The 20144-nt window shown below is 44.2% G+C and overlaps 1 protein-coding gene and 1 long non-coding RNA gene across 9 annotated transcripts in view; both read right to left on the minus strand.

Moving 5' to 3' along the window:
* Nucleotides 1–20144, minus strand: part of TSNARE1 (t-SNARE domain containing 1) — a 461283-nt gene that overhangs the window by 330937 nt on the left and 110202 nt on the right. The gene's annotated exons all lie outside the window — the stretch shown is intronic.
* Nucleotides 438–17728, minus strand: LOC121065015. The gene is made up of 2 exons (XR_005816864.1): nt 17333–17728; nt 438–2094 (listed from the first exon to the last, which is right to left on the minus strand). It is a non-coding gene; the product is annotated as an uncharacterized LOC121065015 (long non-coding RNA).

A 20144-nucleotide genomic window follows, 5' to 3' on the forward strand; every position in this document is an offset into this window, starting at 1 on the left:
ACTGGAGCACGAGCCTCTCCAATGCCATCTTTGCATGGTTACCGTCTCCTGGTAGGGTTTGCAGCTTGACAGGGGAAAACCGATGAGTGAATCCTGATTGATGCCTTTGTTGTTGGTATCCACTCCAGTACCTTTATGGACTGTGCTTAATGCATCGGAAAGCGCCGTGGAATGTTAAATTTCCACCTCGAGGACGGACAGCCCTGCAGGACCAAAGCTGTTGTGCTGCCAGCTGACAGAGATGCTCTGGAAGCTGCTCATCCTTGCCGAATTCCTCAGGCACATGCAGGCTACCCTCCTCCCAGCTCCCTCAATCCATACGTGAAGCTGAGCTTTGCTGCTACTACACTGGATCCAAAGACAAAATACTGAAATCGATACTTCAATACCAGAAACAAACACACACGTTGAGGACTCTGCTGCCACAACAGAAGTAGCCCAGCAATGTAAAGGAAATGTTTATTTTTCCCTATCGGTATTAGAGCACTTTAAATCTATTAACTAAATGCTTAAAACCACTGAGGCAGAGAGTATCACCGTAACAGCTTCATCAGTGCATGTGGATGTGTGTAGCCATAAATACAAGGGTGACCAAATTCAGTACATTTGCTGAAGCTCTGCTCCTTGACCGATGGTTTGACCAGCAGAAATAGTTTTTAGTCTTCCACTTCTCTCTTGGGGACATGTTCCCCTTCAAGAAACAATGCTTTAAACACTCATTTCGCTATTGATTATTTTGTAAGCAACACCTAATGAAGGTTTTAACTATTTGAATAAAAACCTTCCTAAGCTTGCCTTTAACAGACATAAGCTCAACTTAAGCTGTGCAGCAAAAGAAATGGCTTCAGCTCCAACATCCAGGGCTGCCACCATCCAGGGGAAGCAAGAGCAGCCTTTCAGTGATGAATCCTGCCCAAGGCCTTCCCAGAAATTCCTCCCTTAAAAGAAGGCATCCTTCCAAAAACCCCAAAAAACCTTGGGATGTGCAAATGCTCGAGGCTGCCCGCATGGCTACCAGATAGTGCAATACCTTGCAACGGTAACGGCAGGAATGACGAGGAGAAAGAGGAGGAAGTCCTAATCTTGTAATATCTAGGTCAAAATGTTTTTGCAAACCTCACCTTATAATATACCTCAAAATTGTGAGGAAGGCAATAATTATCCCTAATTTACTGCTGCAGAGAGAACTAAGGGCTCTGACTCACGTGCATTAAAGCTAACTGCTGCAGGAGCACACGCTGTTTTACCCCAGCACATATTGCCCCATCAGTGTGTCTGCCCCTGGGCAGACACTTGGTGCCAGCCACAGCCCAAAATATTCACAGAAACTCTATTTTGTTGGTCCTTGAAGACACCAGCTGGGTGCAAGCCAGCAATGACAAAAGCACCGAGCGCCCAGGCTCCTCCAGGGGTCGGTGGTTTTGTCCCAAAGGCATTTGGAAACTGTGAAAGCACTTGCTACGAATTCTCGGACTGCCAGAACAAAAGCAAACTTTCAAGTCTTCATGGCACTAGGAGCAGGGAAGTCTTCCATGCCCACGTCCCCAAATTTGGCTTGAAATATTTAAAGGCATTAACTAGGTCCTCAGAGACCATAAAAACTGGCCTGCTGGGAAAAGGAAAGAGGGCTGAGGGTGAGGAGATAGACATGCTTTCTTGATAAGCTCGATGTGCTTTCTTAATCAGATACTCAGGTAACAAACTGCCTGTGAAATAATTAACTATCTTTACCTACAACCTAGGAACCTCGGTATACATTCGTATTTTAATTATTTTTTTACAGGATTTCACATCGCTTCAGACGTTAAAATACATCTGATTGATAGGCATTCCCATCACTTAAGACTCAAAAAAAGGTGTTGTTTTTTTGTTTGTTTGTTTGTTTGTTGTTGTTGTTGTTTCTTTTCCACTGGGGAGTTCTTCCACTGCTTTTATCTCACCGAAGCCGCTTGTGTAAGCGGGCTGACTTCCATGATGCTGGCCGTCAGCACAGCCTGGCAGGAGGACTCAGCCCGCGCGCCAGCCAAGTGAGCGGTCAGAAGTCCCGCCAGGGTCTGCAGGACTAGAAACAGCAGTGTTCCAGGTAATTTCAGCCTAAACAAATTCAGAAAAGAAAAAAAAAAAAAAAAAAAAAGTGTGGCGCGCACACAAAAAAAGCAAACATAAATATGTTATGCAATTGCCTGCACACAGAAATGCTGTAATGCATCAATTCTGGGATCTAACTGTCAACATGTTACGCATACTAAAGGAGACAACGACTGAAGACAGCAGCACGGTGATGATCAAAGGACTGCGAGCTGAGGGAGAGGAGCTCACATCACACACACACCCGTACGCACAGCCCCAAGGACCTACGGCAGCTCCCGATGACAGCCACACTGACACCTCCGCCCCGTGATAGCACCCGCTGCCTTCTTCCACCTTTGATACGGGACCTGAGAAAAGCACCTACTGCGCTGGGAATGCTTGCTGCCAGCAAAAGCAAGGCAGTTTCTTATAAATGGGCAAAACTACCCCTGATTTATGGAATTGAAGTTGCAACTCAAAGTCATTCACAAGTCCAAGAACACGAATTAGTTCTTATTAAACAACCCGAAATAACAACAGAAATTTCACTGGTGTCTCAAGCAACCCAATGTTCGAAACCAGAAGAGACTGCTGATCCTTTATATTACGACGTTATTTTTAGAACTTGCTGAAATGATGACTACCAAAGAGCCGTGAAAACAGAATGAGGGCTCCACAGCTCCCCTAAAATAAATCTTTGCCAGCACCAGCACCATTGGTTTAATATCAGAAGTACATCCTCTCTTCCTCTACTGGTACTGACAACTGGTACCTTTTCCAGAGGTCAGCCTGGACTAAAGTATCTGTTTGGGGTTCGTCTTCATACCTTAAATATCATGTAGAGAATGTCAATGCCTGCTGAAGAGCCGTGTAACCATTGCTGTCTCTTATCAAAACATCTTCAGAATTCTGTCATTATTGATGCCACGACTTTTCCTTGCCCTTAGCCCTCATCCAGAGATCACAGAACTTGCAAGAAACTGCAGAGAAGGCAAAACTTTTATTCAAAGAGTACCAAAAATACTCTTAAATTCTTTGCCTTTTCTAGAGAGCTTTCTCAAAATTCAGGCAGTCTTTGTCCTTAATTAGTAAAAGAAGCTATTGTCTGTTCTTCTGAACAAGACACTTATCTCCTCAAGTCTAGCAAGGTATTTCTGAACATTGACAAAGTTCCTCACTTCGTATTAGTATTTTTATACTTAAGCTGTATCCCAAAATAGCAACCAATTATTTCTTCAAACAGCCCGATGATACTGGTGCATGAAGTGCTTGTTTACCCAATAATGTCACAAGGATGTTACTAAATTCAGCCTCGCGTTCAGATGAGATTTCCAAATATTTTGCATCTCAAAAGTAGTTTACATCAAAGTAAACATCTGAAGGCTGATGGAATTGCTCGGCTTCCGCAGAAGGATGTGGCCTGGACACAGTCCACATCTCGCACAAGTTATGCCCAACCATAAGCACACATCTGAAATTTAATAATCACTCTTACAAAAATCACTTTCGGCTGGGATATTTTTTCACGTATTGCCTGTACAGGTTTAAACTGAGTTCTCTAAAAGAAATGGGAGCAACAGCTGTCTGTATTTAGGACGGGGACTTGGATGCATGACCAAGTTATGTCGCCTGAGCTGATGGAAGGAGCAGGACGCGTGCTCTTTGCCAACAGCAAAATAAGATGTGCTGGACTTGCTTACACCCCTGTGAAAGATTCAGGCGAGTGTGTTTTATCTCACATTTCCATCGGGTTCAGCAGACAAACCACAGTCCCGCTGACACACAGCGACTTGTTAAACCGAGGCGGCTTTCCTCCGCTTCAAAGCCTTCGGAGCTCAAATTAAAAAACCTGCACTCTTTGATCTCAGCAAGGAGCAAATCCATTCCTTTTGTTCATCCAGGCCTTTCTTCTCGATCAGAAGCCCATCTTCTTGAGGCAGAGACCACATGCATACGAGGATTTGTACTGCGGGGAAGAGCTAACTACCAGCTCAGTCAACACTTATTTCCCCAGCCCAAATCCCAAGCCTTACCCTTGTTCACCATGTGTGAAACTCGCTGGCAATAAAAAGGCATCAATGAGGCACACCGTGAGCAACACAAAGCTGCTTTATTCACTCTTCAAAATATAAAAGAAAATCAAATCTGTTGTTTCAGTTTTGCTTTTATATTCACGATGCATCACACTGTGCACAGAGGCTGGGCATGTGTTGCCTTCTGGTTTGGTTTGTTTTTAACTCACAAGGTGCAAGTTATCTTCTGAAACACTTGGCATACTCCTGGTTGACAGAGGTAGGGGTTTCCCCGAGTGTTTCTTAAACTAACTTGACATTTCATATAATTAAATCAGCTACTAGAGAGTAAGCATTTGAGCTATCATATTATCCAAGCTTCACATATATAAAAATAATTGTACTATCTCCTGAATCAGGGAAAGACACAAGCAGACTGGTTCAAACCTAGCATTAGAACTGTAAACGGTTATAATTTTATTAATCACCATTTTTGCACTGGTGCTGAGAATGAATTGCTCCCCGATGTTTCATCACGCCGAGCACGGCACCAAACACGCATGATTACACGCTTCCTCCCCAGAAGAGCTTGCACTGAATGTTCCTTTGTTCAAACAAGTACATGAATTTGTCATGCGTATAATTGAATCTGTGCTTTCAGAGGGGGCCTGATCCTGCAGACATATGTCTATTAACCGCTTCTGCGAGCTCACTTGTGCGTGAAGCAAGACTGGAGGCCCAACACAAATAGATGGGATTTAAAGGCAGGCATTCAACAACATGGTATTTACTTCCTTTAGGTAGCCAGGCCTATCCTTGTCTAGCCAGTCTACTAAATTTATTTGCTGGAAATTAAAATTACACTCACACCACACTGGTGTCCTTGAAAGGGGGACGTGGACCACGTTCTCCTGGGAAGAACAGTTTTGAACGAATGAGCCACTTTCTTTGTCTCAAGCACATCCTGCCACATCTCTATGCAAGGAACAAAACCTAAGAGCTGACATACGCAAATATGTGTATTAAATACATTTCTCTGAATGCCTCTCAAGTACATTCAACCTGCAAGCAACGATGATTTTTCCTCCTGCAATGCTGGAAACAAATTAAACCCTAAAAAACTCAGCTGGTCTTCTGACCTCTCACGTTTTTTTGCAGACTACTGTGATTAGTGCCTAGCCATTTAGTGCATTAGCAAAGCAGAGGGAAGAAGACTGGCCAACTTCTGAGACCTCTCCGGAGGTCGCAAGGACAAGGACTTCATTTTGCTGGCGCAGTTGGCAGTGGTGATGCAAACTGCGAGGAAGCACCTGCACCGAGCTGGTGCCGCTTTTCTTACCTCCCCCTTCTTCTCCTTCCTCGCAACACATGATAAATAGCTGCGATCTATCATCATTTCACCACTTTCAAACCTGGCTGCGTGTCTCACTACTCTGAATGGAGCAATTATCTCTCCTAACTATTAAAAATGCTGGCGGGCAGACCAGACCTAAACACGTTTTCTTCTTCACCAAAGAGACACGAAGCTGCCAGATGTGGACTGAAGGCTTGTAGCATCATCAGCACGGCATGTCCAAGCCCAACAGCCCTGCCTGTAGTAGCTTAGGAACAGCACTGAACTACTTGTAACCATCCCAAACCATCCAGCGTGGCACTAAGGGACATGGTTTAATGACGGGACTCAGTCAGTCAGGTAGATGGTTGAACTTTAAGATCCTGAAGGTCTTATCCAACCTAAATGATCCTATGGATTAGCCTCTCCAACAGATAAAGAAGAGTACAGATAAGAGGTAAGAGTTGTACGCTCTGCAGCTTCTCAGAGCAACCCTGCAGCAAAGTTTTAGGACAAGAGGAAACGGCCCCAAGTTGCACCAGAAGAGGTTTAGGTTGGATATTAAGAAAAATTTCTTCACTGAACTGGTTGTGAAACACTGGAACAGGCTGCCCAGGGAAGCAGTTGAGTCTCCTTCTCTGGAGGTCTTCAAGAGACGTGTAGATGTGGTGCTTAGGGACATGGCTTAGTGGTAGACTTGGCGGTGGTAGGTCAATGCTTGGACTCGATGATCTTGGAGATCGTCAATGCCTGATTTTGGAGATCTTTTCTAACCTACAAGATTCTATGATTCTGTGATTCTAAGTGCACCAAAGGACTGATACTTGCTCCATGTAAGCCACTCACACCTCCATTTTCTTCTTTCCAGAGGGAGAGATGCATTTGCAAGACAGTGCTTTGCTTTGGTCAAGAACTTAACTATCATTTGGTTTCCTTAGGACACAGCAAATGCTGCTGATCAGACTGATAACCAAAATAAATAGTGTTATGAAAATAAAAATGCTCCTTCCCTCTCTTCCTGATATGGAACAGCAGGGCAGGAGATGGATGGGTAAAATCATCCCAAAGCTCCCTTTCCTGCAGGGGTCTTTGACAGGAAGGACTTATTTTTATCACATGCATACCAATTACACTGGAAAAAAAATAATAATAGTAATTCCCTCCAAGGGAATTCAGCGCAATCCGTGCTATGGTCCAGGAAATACTGGCAGAACAGACCACGTGTTTTATGTTCCCAGACTTCGCTTTAACAACGCTTAACATCACAACAGCGCAACTTAAGCATCAGGGAGATCCTTTCTGTATTTGCCTTTCCAAAGGACAGCATAACTCGTCCTGCTCTATTTATAATACCTGGCCCACTGTGGTGGGAAAACACAAGACATAAGAGTGAAGCTTCACTAAGAACAGAAAGGAATGGATACACGCACCAGAAGCTTACCAGAGAAGAGATGATCGAGGCAGCTACAATCCCCATTTTCCAGGCAATGAATACTGATCCCTCCTGTTAGTTCTGGTCACTGGTGTTCACATAAATACTAAGTTCTCATTTTCTCACTTCCTGCTTTATGGCAGCTGGCCTTTTGAGGAAACTACCCTTCCCATTCAAAACCACACCCAAATTTCCCTGTTGGAGCTATAAAGCAAAAGCAACAAGGTTCCCAGAAAGTGAATACCTCTGTTTGTTTGTTTTAGATGTATAAAATACAGACACACAAGTTTCCATGCTTGAGAAAGTATGTTTTTGTCATTGCTCTCACTTCACGTGAGAGAAAAGATGATAGAGAGGGAAGAAATGATGCACTGTAACAGCACCTCTCCCCACTACGCCATTCCTAATTTCAGAAGTCCAACAGCACTTGTTCTATTTGTCTCTTCTTCCAAAACTGAAAGATTTCTCTGTTTCCCATTAAGCCCCCCAGGCACATTTGCATCTGTGTCACGCCATACAGTAATCACATTTATTCATCTTGCCATGTGGTGCTCCCTCTCGCCTTCTGCAGCGTGCAATACTAATCCGGGCTAACGTCATCAGAGACAAAAGGTGAGTCTTCAGACCTTTCTGCAGCCACACGTCGTTACTCCAACAAAGTAACCTGGGCACGACCAGAGCAAGAAAAATTAAGCGTAAAGGAATTAAACTTAAAAGGAAAGAATGGATTATGTTTCAAGGAGCATTTCTCAATGGCGAGAACGACTGCGCTCTGAATTAATCTCCCTGAAGAAGCAGTTGAAGTTTGATGGTGAGGAACACGTAGAAATGCTCTGGACAGCTTCAGGGGAGATGGACTGCAGGGCTGCTCCTCGCCGTGAAGATGCCTTAGCTTGAATAATGCCAGCACTCGTCCCATCACCTGCTGTCACATCCATGTCGCCAAGCCTCGCTTCAGGTCTTGCTCAAGTCTGGAAGAACCTGGTGCTCCTCTGGGAAAGGAGAGAGCTCCGTTTTCCCATCAACATCTGGCATCCTTTTGGCAAGTGCAAGCAACACGCAGTACCTTGCCAGAACCCCGTAGGCTGAGTCATGTTTTATGAACTACTCAGTCTTTAATTACCTTTGAAAAGCGGAATGCCTCAATTCCACCACCGACAGATTTAGTGACTAATAAAAATAGCAGATGTTCGTATGAATATTAAACCCGATACCAATGACTACGCCCCTTGCGTGGTGCTGGAGTGGCTTTGGGAGCCATCGATCCTCTTGGCAACTCCATGGCCCTCAAAGACCCTGGGGCAGCCAGAGAGTAAGGCACTGCCTGCTTCCACCAAAAACCAGACAGATTAGGTGTAAAGTACTGGCACTACTTGCCGGGGACAAGCTCATGTAGTAATCTGGTTCACAGAGGGGTGGTGGGCTTCCAAGAGGAAGGGCAACCTCTTGCTCTGCTCTACAGCTGGGATAAGGACCCAAGGATGCTTGGAGAAAGGCCACGGGAATAACCAAGGAAAGAAACAAACAAAAAGTGAAAACTGAGCTTTGGAAATACTAAATAATTTATTTGTGAAGTGAAACGAAGGAAAACGTATATGAGATGATGTTTGCAAAGATTATTTGTAGAGCAGTCCAGAAAAGATGCTACTCCCACCTGAACAGATACAAGTGGACAAAGACTTGCTCAAAAGTCCATGCAATGAGCGTTCAATACATTGATATTCAAAGGAGGAAAATCAGCAATTGCTACAAACTCGTAGGAAGCTGACACGTATGTAAATGCTTCGGCATCCATCCTCGAGAAAATAAATAAAAAATAAAAAATAAAATAAGTTAAAGATAATAAATGCAGACACCCCTATCATTTCCAGTCCTGGAGCCCACCTCTTCTCTACAGCAGGAGCAAACAGCGGACAGTCAGTCGTGCTCTCCGTGGCAAACTTCTGGAGAAACAGAAGCTGCATGAAGTCCTCGATACTGTACATTCAGCTCAGGCATTAAAACGCCATTAGAAATGGATAATGAAATTAAGACGGGGAAAGCTAATAGGAACCACTGCACGGAGGGAGCCCTGCTGGTGCTCAGCAATGTGGCCAGCTGAGCACCGACAAAGAACAAATTGAGTGTTAGGAGGAGGGACATAAAGCAAGCACCATAGCTCTGCTTGGCAGGAGAAGTGTAATAGATTCTGTCTCGGAGATGTATCAGCATCTGTGGCTCTTAAATCATGGAGGAAGGCAGAGGGGAGCAAAGCTTTTAGCACTCAAAGCAAAATCTGCGACAAGACCTTTATGATGATGAAACGCACTCGGGAGCGGGGGAAGTAACGGGATGCAAAACGTCCAGCAGGACCCCAGTCATTCCCCTGTCCTCCTTCTGCCTTGAGATCCTCAAAAACCTGCCTGTTCCTTCAGGAAGAGTATGATATGCTTTTTCCTCCTCTCCTGTTGCCCAGTCTGACAGCTTGGGAATGCATAAATATTTCTTTGCAATTTTCATAATCACAGCAAGATCCTCAGTATGCTTAAAAATTACAAAAGAAAGAGCAATGTGCAATGTGAGTTATCAGCAGCATTGGGGAAAGAAGCACAGCTCCAGTTTCTGTGAAAAAATGGTGAGGGAGGTGGGATCAGGGCTGAGATAAGATCTTGGGACGTCCCAGCCCTCACTCTTGTCCTGAACACTAGGATAAATCCATTTTTTACATTTCCCACCCCCTCCTTTCATTTCCCTGTGGAGAAAAGATGGAGTCCTTCTTAGGAAAATGGGGAGATTTCTTCCAGATCCTAAATATTTTTAAATTAGCAATCCAATCAAGAGATACACAGTTGTTTCTTCAATAAATGGCTTTTTTTTAATTATTATTATTATTTTTCTGCCTGTTTTCTGGAGAAAATGAGAAAACTGAATCTACTTTTGGGTGACTGAGCACTGGCACAGGCTGCCCAGAGAGGTTGTGGAGTCTCCACCTTGGAGAGCTTCAAAAGCCACCAGGACGTGGTCCTGGGCACCCTGCTGGAGGTGGCCCTGCTTGAGCAGGGGCTGGACCAGATGGACCCAGAGGTCCCTTCCCACCTTAACCACCCTGTGAACTGTAGAAATAACTTATGCCATGGAGAAATCACAATGGTTTGGGTTTTACTTTACTACGCCTGCTCCAAGCAGAAGCAGAAGTGTGTACGAGACCTGTAGGGCCAGACCCCAAATCCAGGCTCACTCCCTCTTCCTCCCCACCAAACAAGCCAGCACACCTCAGCTGAACACTTTAAGAGATACTTAAAAGCAGCTGGTTAAGGAATTGCCTATTCAAAATAGTTCATCTTCAATGACATTTCAAAACCCTTCTTAAACCTAGTTTAATCTCCACGTCAGACAGCAGCTTAACCACCCCATCCCTCCCTTTGTCCTTGCAAACAGCAAATCCATCAAGGCAGTCATCTAACATCTTCTGCACCACCATCTCCCTAAGAAAATCAGCGCTTGCACTCTCACTCGCACATCACAAGGCTGCTTGTGCCCAAGGAGATCACACCACGCTGGTAAAAACCACTGAAATCATATTGTCCACCTTTGCAGTGGAAAAACAAAGAAGCAAACAAACTCATTTACCTTTTAAAATACTGCTGGAACAGTTAGAAAATGGAGTTTGGTCGTATACATCCAGCTGTGTACCACTATACAGACTGGTGAAGTGCAGCTGCCTCCGGTGTAAAGCAAGGATGCTGCTTAACCACGGAGCTAAAAGCCCATGTGGAGGTTTCTGTCAAAGCCTGATCAGGACCTTAAGAGTGAAATACTTAATACAGAACGAAGAACATGCAATTCTGATTCTGCAAGGCCAGAAAGGGGAAGCAGCAGCATCCTCCAGTCTCACACAAGGTAGATCACGAGCAGGGAAAGGTGTTAAGAGCCTAAAATATTAATTAAGTTAATAGTTTGGGATTTAAGACAGGACATCAAACATGCCTGCTGTATTAAAATCTACCTGTGTGTGCCTGCTCTGAAATCCCTGAGCAAAATGATGTCATTTCATATGCAAGGACACGGGTTATGCTTTGCAGATTTCAATCAAGCAACTTCTCCCACTCTGCCGGGTCCTTTCCTAGCCCAGATGCAAGAAGAGGTTGGCCTTGAAGCATTACTATGAAAGCTTCACAAGATGGTCAGTATTTAATCCCATATAAAAGGTAATCACCAGGAATACCAAAAGATCTTGTGTAAATGAACACTCCGCTCTGCCACATTAGGGTCTTATTTTCCCCAAAAAATTATCCGTTCAAAACCTCCTCGTGAGGGCTCATAAACTGCCCCGAGATAAATCCCCAACAAAGGTGCAGAGGAGGTCTCCTGCAGCCTGCTTCGTTATTCATTGATAAGCCCCCAAACAGATACTGCAAACACTTCTGCACAAAGATTTTTGTACTTATCTCATCCCTAAACTTATACAATGCCATTCTACATGCGCTGCTTTTTGCTGGGTTTTCTTTGTTGGTTTTGTTTTTATCCTGGTTGCCCTTCCAAAGCACCTTCCAGCAGAGAATTTAGAAATACCTTCAGAAAACTTTCCCCCAAACAAAAGTCCTCCCAAGGCAGCCCAGGTATAATACAAGATCTGAACCAACAGACCACATCAGAAATTCATTTATTTTGATACCTGCCCCCAGGACCTACCGAGAAGCCGTAGAAAGCAGAAATGGAGAGAGAACCTACACGGGAATGATCTTCAAAGACTCCGTTTTTAGGAGTTTTTAATACCCCAAAGCAAAAGGGTCTAATCTGCCTCTCCTTATGTATCTATCTCTGCAGCTGTATATATGCTTTGGGGCCACAGAAATAGTTTGTGTTTATTTGTGCTTGGATGAACTTTTGGCCATGGCAATCTCCTCCCAAAGCAAGGTACTCACCTTGGCAGGTAGCTTGACACGTCCATGAGCAACTCTGGACCAACAAAACCAAACAACTCCCTACCAGTTATATCCCAAAGCATGAAAATTAAACTACCAACATGGCTTTATTTTACCCTACGTGAATATAGAGCCTTGTGTTTTAAGGAACCTCGTGGGTGCAAGTCAGAGGGAAAAACAAGGTGTCTACAAACACTCTTGAGCTCTTTCATCTTCTTCCTGAACCCCCCTGCTCAAATATTTTTTCTTGATGCCCAAAGTGGCAAGTTTTACAAGGTATCTGTGAGCATAGCATTCACAAGATTGATATCTATTTTAGTAGGGAAGCTGGTATGTTTGCTGCCAGACCCATCTCTGCAAGGAGCTTTGGGTGCCCCAGAAAGACAGCTTCCTTGTGGTCCCGCTCCCCGTATCACCACTTTTGTGATCACAGCCACCCTTGGCATCACCAAGATGCGCTGGTGGTCCTGGATGTGGCCACTGCTTGCCCTTGCTCTGTGGTTTCACAGTGAGAAGGCACCAAAACTCCCACTCCTACCCTTCTGCCAGTGTGCTGACCCTCATCCTGAACCGACGACAACCACAGTTCGTAGAAAATGAGCTAAAAACCCAAATTTCTGGTGTCTGCTGGTGCCAGTAGTCATTTCACCTTTACTTTGATATACCTGGGACTGGAAACATCCTCCTTAAAAAAATGCAAAGCATTTAGCCTGACAGAACATCCAAATGCAGAATTAGTTTAAAGCTTTCCCTAAAGCACTGGTGTTTGAAGACTAGTTATCATGTATATTAAAAAAGGAAAAGAGGAAAAAAAGCTGCAAAAGAGCTTCTCCATTAGAGCATATCAACCTTCCTTTCTTTATTTTTTAATGCTTGCATCTCCCAACCTGTCGACGCTCACTTCTCCTCCCAGAAGACAAAGCCAATATCCTGATCTATTTTTTGACCTTCTAAATCCGAGTGCAGGCAGAGGAAGCTGAGCTCGAGCTGACTGGGCAGCATTCACACACTGCAGCCCAGTAACCAGCACTGCAATACAGAAACTCCGGTCTGGTCCCAAGCTCACACTAATCGCCACGTTATTTCTCGGTGCTTGGCTCCCGTATAACCAAGTTCTGTCCCTGCCTTCTGCTGCAAAGCCTTTCGTTCACAGCTAGGTGTTTCTGTAAAGCCATGGATGAGATAAAACTGATCTTGGCCACTGGGGGTCATTAAAAGGCCTGACAGAGCTTCCTCCCAGGAACTGAGGTACTTCTTACGCTGGAATCTCACATTTTTGTTCTTCTAAGTATTTGTCAGGACCTCTACTTTACAACCTGTTAGGTTAGCCACTGAATCGCCTTCATTTTTTCTGCTCTCTTTAGAGGTTTCCTCTCCTTGCCTTCTTAACTTAAAAGGTCTGACATAGTCATTGCTCAGCTGAAGATTAACACCCAAATACCATCCCAGGCAAATCACTATGCCTTTAAAAAGGGCGAGAGAAGAAATACACCAGCATATGAAGTCTCCTAGCCCTTCTGCTCGCTTCCTGCCCACCTTCCTACCTGCAGGCACAATGGGAAAAGCACAATGGGAGTGGAGACAACCTTCTCCTCTGTCTCCTCTTCTCCGCTGAGAAAGCAAGATGCACATGAAGATACTTGATTTATTGAAGGTTGTCCAGTGAATCACGGCCATGGCCCACTTTGTACATGTGAAAGCACAAGTCAGCGAACTACCCAGTAAACACCACATTTAGCATTTCTACAGAGTTTCATGGGAAATACTCACGACAAGCTTGGCCAAGATGACTCTCTCTGGAGGAGAGCAAAGCCCATATACTTCAGCAGGCACACTGAGAAGAAAATCTATTTGCAGTGCTAACATGTGCCGCACTCCGAAGAATACCGACGACACATATCTCCTTGTGGCACAGGCTTCAAGGGATGGCCATAACGTATCCCCACACAAGGTGTAACATGGGACGATTTATCTAAGCCTACTAGTAATGGTCCCCTTCTTAGACCAGATAATTAAATGGATGCCCTAAAACTGGACAACTTCAGTGCTCGTTTCAATGCAGGGAAGGGTTTGTTTTGGTGGTTGAGGATTTCCATACCCACCCTTCCCGTGGAAGCTCACAACCAGAGCTCGCTCCAGGCAATTGGAGATTAATAGCTGGGTTTGAGCACAAAGCCTTTCCGCAGTGTGCACCAAGGGGGAGGCGAACATAAATATGCTTGTGCCAAAGCAGGGTAAGAATTTATACGGCACTGTAAAACAATGTCATTGCCTTCGCTTCGGGAAGCCTGGCCAAGAAAAGCAGCACAGGCAAGTGAGGAGAAAGGGCCTGAGAGAAGGGGGAGAAAATAATAGAACAAAATGAAAAAAAAAAAAAAGTTTTGGAAACAAACAAACAAAACAAAAACAATCAAAAAAGCTGAGTCCCTGCTGTGCCTAAACTGATGCATGTGGAGGGTGGGGAATTTTTAGAAATAATTAGGAAAGAAAGAAATGGCAAATCAAGCAGAAGACCCAGCATTTCTCCCCCAGAGCATGCTAGCCCTTGTATTTAGCCAACAAGAGGAATTCACAGCATGCTACGGGAGCACTGCTCCAGCAGCTGAAGAGAAAGATCAGCTGTTGCTGACTGGGAATCCCTTCTGCCTGACTCACAGCCACCCTGATGGAAATGCCAAGGAGGAGAGAAGATACCAGAAGTGCTTGTAAGGCTTTTGATTGTTGCAGAGAGGCAGAGTCACTGAGTAGTGTGATGCTGGCCCTCTCCTTGTACCATCTCAGCTCAGCTTTAAGGAGGTCTCAGATGTGCCTGGAAGAAGTAAAATGCTGCAGTAAAACAGAGGTGGACCAAAGGGAATAGGATGTTCAACCAGAAACCAGAAGCAAAAGGGTTGGAGAGCAAAACCAGGACAGGTAGCCCTCTTCCCGACAGCTATATAGCATCAAATACGGTGATATTTTATCAAAAAAAAAAAAAAAAAAAAAGAAAAAAGAAGGTGGATTGCTACCAGGTCAAATCTGGGGGGATATGGAGGAAAAAGAACCCTTGACATAAGATGCACTGATAACTCAATATCCCTCATCTCTTTGGAGAGATGCCAGGCATCCCTCAGATCCAAAGGAGTTCAACTCTCTGATCTCCAGCAAGTTCAGTCTCCCAGAAGGAAACTTTTTTTGCAACAGTGGCTGTTTTCTTATTAATCTTGTATATAAGCATAAAGTTTTTCTCACAGTCAGGATGATAACAAGGCTTGGTTTCTTCTTCTCCAACACGGATGAGCAATAAGTGTGAAAACTCCAAGAAGAAAAAAAAATCTCTGTGAAAATACTGAAATTCTGTTAACAAACCCCAAATTAAAAAAATATGAATAGACACACTTTATTTTAACAGTAAGACTATAAAAGGAGAGGTGTGAAATAACAGTACAACTAAAACCTCCAAATTGCATTTCAAAAGCATACTTACATATTCGTATACATACACTACAAATGCATACCCCTTAGGTAGATATACATGTACTTTTGGCCATTATCTATATAGCTTTAGCCATTTTTTTATTAGATCCTGGCTTGATATTATCTGTGTATTGTTCAAAACCACAAGCAGGCTACTGTCTTGTTGGTAAAGCAGTGCAGCAAAAGAAGCAGACCACTCCTCCTTCCCAACCTGCTTAACTCTTACTGTGCTTGCAATAAATCTGAAATACTGACTACTACATGATTGCAATAAACTCTTTTTTTGCGCCATTTTGTCATAAACCCAAGTTCTTTGCAAACTGTACTCTATAGCAAACCCTCTTTATAAATCTGTGCCTTCTAACTTTTTACAGAAGTGAAAATAATAATAATAATAAAAAAGAGATCAGTAGGAAAAAGCAATACGGAAGTCTCATTTTGCTCAATTCATCACTGCAGTTGCCTCCATATATGTGGACAAGTACGGTAGCTTTGAAATTTTAATGCACCCAGGACTGACTGTCCTCCTTCAAAACTTCTTATTTTGGGGAACTGGATTCCCTATGGTCTTGCCTCAGTGTAGCTTCATACACAACAGATTAATTTCCCAAGTTCACTGCAATGTGCTAAACCCAATCTTAAAAGATGGATTTATGACTTTTAAAAATCTTTATATAGCTTTTAGTCCTTCTACTTCAATGGCTGTGTCTCTACTTCTCTTTCTGTAACTGTAGCTGTGATAGGAGAGGAGAAGGAATAGAGGATAAATAGAATTTTATGCAGCGTGGCTGTGGTCAGCTCTCCAGTCTGCTTCTGTTCTCCACTAAGGCCCTGAGCAAAGTATTTTTGGGGAAAAAAAAATCCCTACCTAATTAAACAAAGTCCCTGCATGTGTCTTCACAATGAGCTTTTGTATCTACATCTATCGGAATATCTTGGTCTCTTTGGAAACCCAGTCCCAAATGTCCCTGGGTAAAGCTTTCAAAGAAATGAACAGCCAAAACATAGAAATATTTCAGGGCACTGAACCCAATTTCAGCACATTTTTGTGGATTTAGGAGCTCTCAGGTTTGACTGGCAATAGAATAGCCCTTGGTCAAAGGACTGTATTTCAAGAGGTCCTTAGAAGCCTTCCAGAGCACAAAAGGGCCTTGGATATCAACTCCTTCCCACATCTGTACCTCCATCGTCAAGTACCTGGAGACCTGTGAAAACAGACCTCAAGAGCGTTTCTGAAAACGGGATAAAGGCTTTAAAAAATCTCACTGTGAATATGTTAAATCCACTACTGTAGTTCCCAACCCAAGTCACAAGAATAATCAGCTGCCTTCCCCAATTCACTGTGCTGCAGGGTTAATTCCCATTAAAAATACCAGATTTAGTATGACTTAAAACATTTTTAATATACTTAGGATGTGTTCATATAGAAAAAAAAAATCATCATCTTGCTGTGGGCCTCTGCAGCCACAGAAAGGTAAGAAACACGGACATCCAACTAATGTGTTTCCACTTAATGCATTTAAAGATGTTGCATGAAGCCACCCGGAGGTCTGGATAAGAATCATAGGATCACAGAACATCCCAGGTTGGAAGGGATCCATGAGAATCATTGAATCCAACTACTGGGTCCACAAAGGACCACCCAAAAATCAGACCATGTGTCTGAGAGCTTTGTCCAAATGCTTCTTGAACTCCGGCACGCTCAGTGCCATGACCACTGCCATGGGGAGCCTGTCCCAGCACCCAACCACCCTCTGGGTGCAGAACCTTTCCCTAACACCCAGCCTGACCCTCCCCTGTCCCAGCTCCATGCCGGTCCCTCGGGTCCTGTCGCTGTCCCCAGAGAGCAGAGCTCAGCGCCTGCCCCTCCGCTCCCCTCGTGAGGGAGCTGCAGGCCGCCATGAGGCCTCCCCTCGGCCTGCTCTGCTCTGGGCTGAACAAACCAAGGGATCTCAGCCTCTCGTCATACGCCTTGCCCTCCAGACCCTTCACCATCTTTGTAGCCTCCTTTGGACACTCTTTAATAATTCTATGTCCTTCTTCTGCCCGGAGGAGCCAAGCTCCTCCTCACGCAGTATGTTGCAAAGGTAAGAATTGACCCGGTGCCGTGTCTTGTGAGTCCTACCTGCTTCTAAAGCAGCTGAGGGCATTATTTCCATGACGTCCAACCCAGTTACCACTACGCAGAGCTGGATTCAGGCTGGCACATCAGTTCGGCCAGTCCTTAGGTGTGTTTTGAGTTCAAAGCTGATGACAACTGTCACCTGGGAATCATGTTGTGTGCTGCCAAGTGGAGATGTGACACGCAGTGCTGGCCACTGCTCTGCTGGCCATCTGGTGAGATGGCAGCGTGCCCAGCTAGATGCGTGGGTCTTTGCCAGGCACAAAAGGACCAAGTTTTTCAGATAGACTAAGCCCAGTTAAAACTAAAAACAGCACCTTTGTCCAAGGAAGCTGCTCTGTGGTTTGGAAGAACTGTGGACATTTCCCAGAGTGACAAGACATGCCCACGAGACTGAAGACTGGAACAAGGATGACAATGGCAAATTATCTCGGAACAAGTAGTGTCCTTCTGACTTTGACCTCCTAAAATAAGTGAAAATGTAGGGTTTTCTCTTAAAAAAAGTATTTGGGACACAAAACATTGCAGAAAGGGATGGAAAACAAAGAGTAAAATGCACGTACTGCTCAGAATGTCATGCCAAAAAGTTGTGAGTCCCAGGCCCTGCTCTTCACTGCTTAAAAACTCATTACTAAAAGCATTATCTATGGTTCTTAAGAGTGTCTTCAAGACTGGTTCTCCAGCCCTGATGTCTATGTGTGCTGAAGCTGTACACTGAAGGGCAACACCTGCCCTACTTCACCCTCCAACTGCTTCATTTGCAGTGAGACCAAGGAAAGAAGTTTAAGGCAAGTCACAGTGTTCTTGATGACAACCTATACCAAAATCCCACAGCTACATGAAAGAAGTACCACTTTCTTCAAGTGCCTGTCCAGACTAAAAAAACATCTGGGAAGGAGAGAGGAGCATCAAAGGAGGATAGATATTAACCAGTTCTGCTAAAGGATAAGAGAGGAAAACCCCCATCACAGACACGGCGCGATAAAGCACGGGGAGAACATCTCAGAATGATCTTTATTTTAATCAAGCTGCTGGCACCTTAAGCTATAATAATAATGTAAAATCGGTACTTTCTCTGAGATGCTGTCTTGTTGCTCACTGCCCGAGACTCTCCCCTTTGCCCAAGATGAGGACCTGGAGTGGAGGAAAGGGATACCTGCTAGCTAATTTGCCTTGTCAAGGACTTCCTTTAAAATGTAAAAGCAAATTTACACCTTGTTGGGTTGCTACTGTGCAGATGTTCAAAAATCCCAGCAGCAAAGCTTGTGTGCAGTTCTGAAGGATGAGCCCAGGACAGAAGCAGCTCAGCTTAAAGCACGACCAGCAGATGACAGCAAGCCCTATGAATCACAAGACAAGAAAGTGCAGTCACTAAAGCCATCCCTGTTTTAAGGGAATAATCAGGATCTAAAAGCAACTCCAGTGTGGTGGGGTGAAAAAGATGGAAAATCTGCAATCCAGCACTTGCAAAATATTACAGTATGCACAAACAGCTTAGGATAGAAAGACTCCCCATCTCGTCTGCTAGCACTGTAGAGCTGACTCATTTGTTCAGCTCTTGGACTGAAAATAAGCTGATTTCATTCAAATCTTACAGAGCAACCAGAAGGACAAGCCTTCACGGTGCCTATCGGAGCAGAATTAAATTTCAGGCTTCACTTCCACCAAAAATAACCCATGCTTGCATAGCTGTGGAGTTCTGGAAAGCTGGAGAGGTGAGCAGTTAGGGCTGTCTGAGAAGCACAGCTCTACTGCAAAGTGTGACTACACAAAATAGCGTTCATCCAGGGATGGTCCCAGCACCCTGCGTGGCTGATTCAGCACAAGGGGCAAGCAGGAGTGCTGTCCAGTTTACACGTGCAACCAACTTTGTGTTGTTTTCCCAGCTAAGTTCATCGTTTTTGGTCATATACGTAAAAATCAGCAGGGTTTTGCTTTATTCCTCCTTCTTTGCCCTCTCTTCTCCAGCTTGGAATCAGCAAGCAATGGGAAACTGGTATTATAAATACCTATGCAATCACTTGCACACCTCAAAATCTATGCAAACTGCTTTTTCCACCCTGCTACAACTGTCTGCACGACTCTCATTACCTTCAGTCACACCAGTAGTTACTAAAGGTGCTCATGAATCCCAACCATAAATACCCAAGTCTAACAGAAATTCAGGGGAGATTTGCAATATGTACATCCTAACATCCAATCTAAAATCCCTCCTTGCTCCTAAGTGCTTTCCATCCAGACTAAATCGCCCTAATCCCCAATCTACCTGCTTACATCTGTCGAGTCCTTCCTCACTGTTGATCTTTCATCCCTGCCCACTTCTAGCTGCCAGCATCTGTCTCCAAGCGAACATCAGCCTGGAAAAAGAGAGAGTTAGCAATGACATCTCTGGAGTGACAGCATGGATAAAAGCTTTATTCTTCCCTTTCTGTTCAGCCCAGCTTCTTTTTGTGTCATGTACATGTTGGTGTCAGCTGTGTCCACCCCTCATAATGGGTAGAGGTGAGTTTGTGTACTTTCTGCAGAAAAATACATCCTTATATTTAGGTTTCAGAACAGCAATCCACTGGCACGGTATTTCAGTACCTACATAAATCTTCATTCCCCATTTTGCTGGCAGGATCAAATATTAAAAACTCCAGTTGGGTCTTAAAAAAAAAAAAAAAAGAAAAAAAAAAGGCACACACTGAGGAGGAAGGATAAAGTGCGTTCTAATAGATTAGGACAGACACATTCTCCATCCTTAAAATCGTAATTAATTAGGTAATACGAGGCAGCAGGAAGGGAATGGTACAAGAATACAGGTAAATTCAGA

The sequence above is a fragment of the Cygnus olor genome, chromosome 2 (genome assembly GCF_009769625.2).
Source record: "Cygnus olor isolate bCygOlo1 chromosome 2, bCygOlo1.pri.v2, whole genome shotgun sequence".
Classification (NCBI taxonomy): Eukaryota; Metazoa; Chordata; class Aves; order Anseriformes; family Anatidae; genus Cygnus; species Cygnus olor.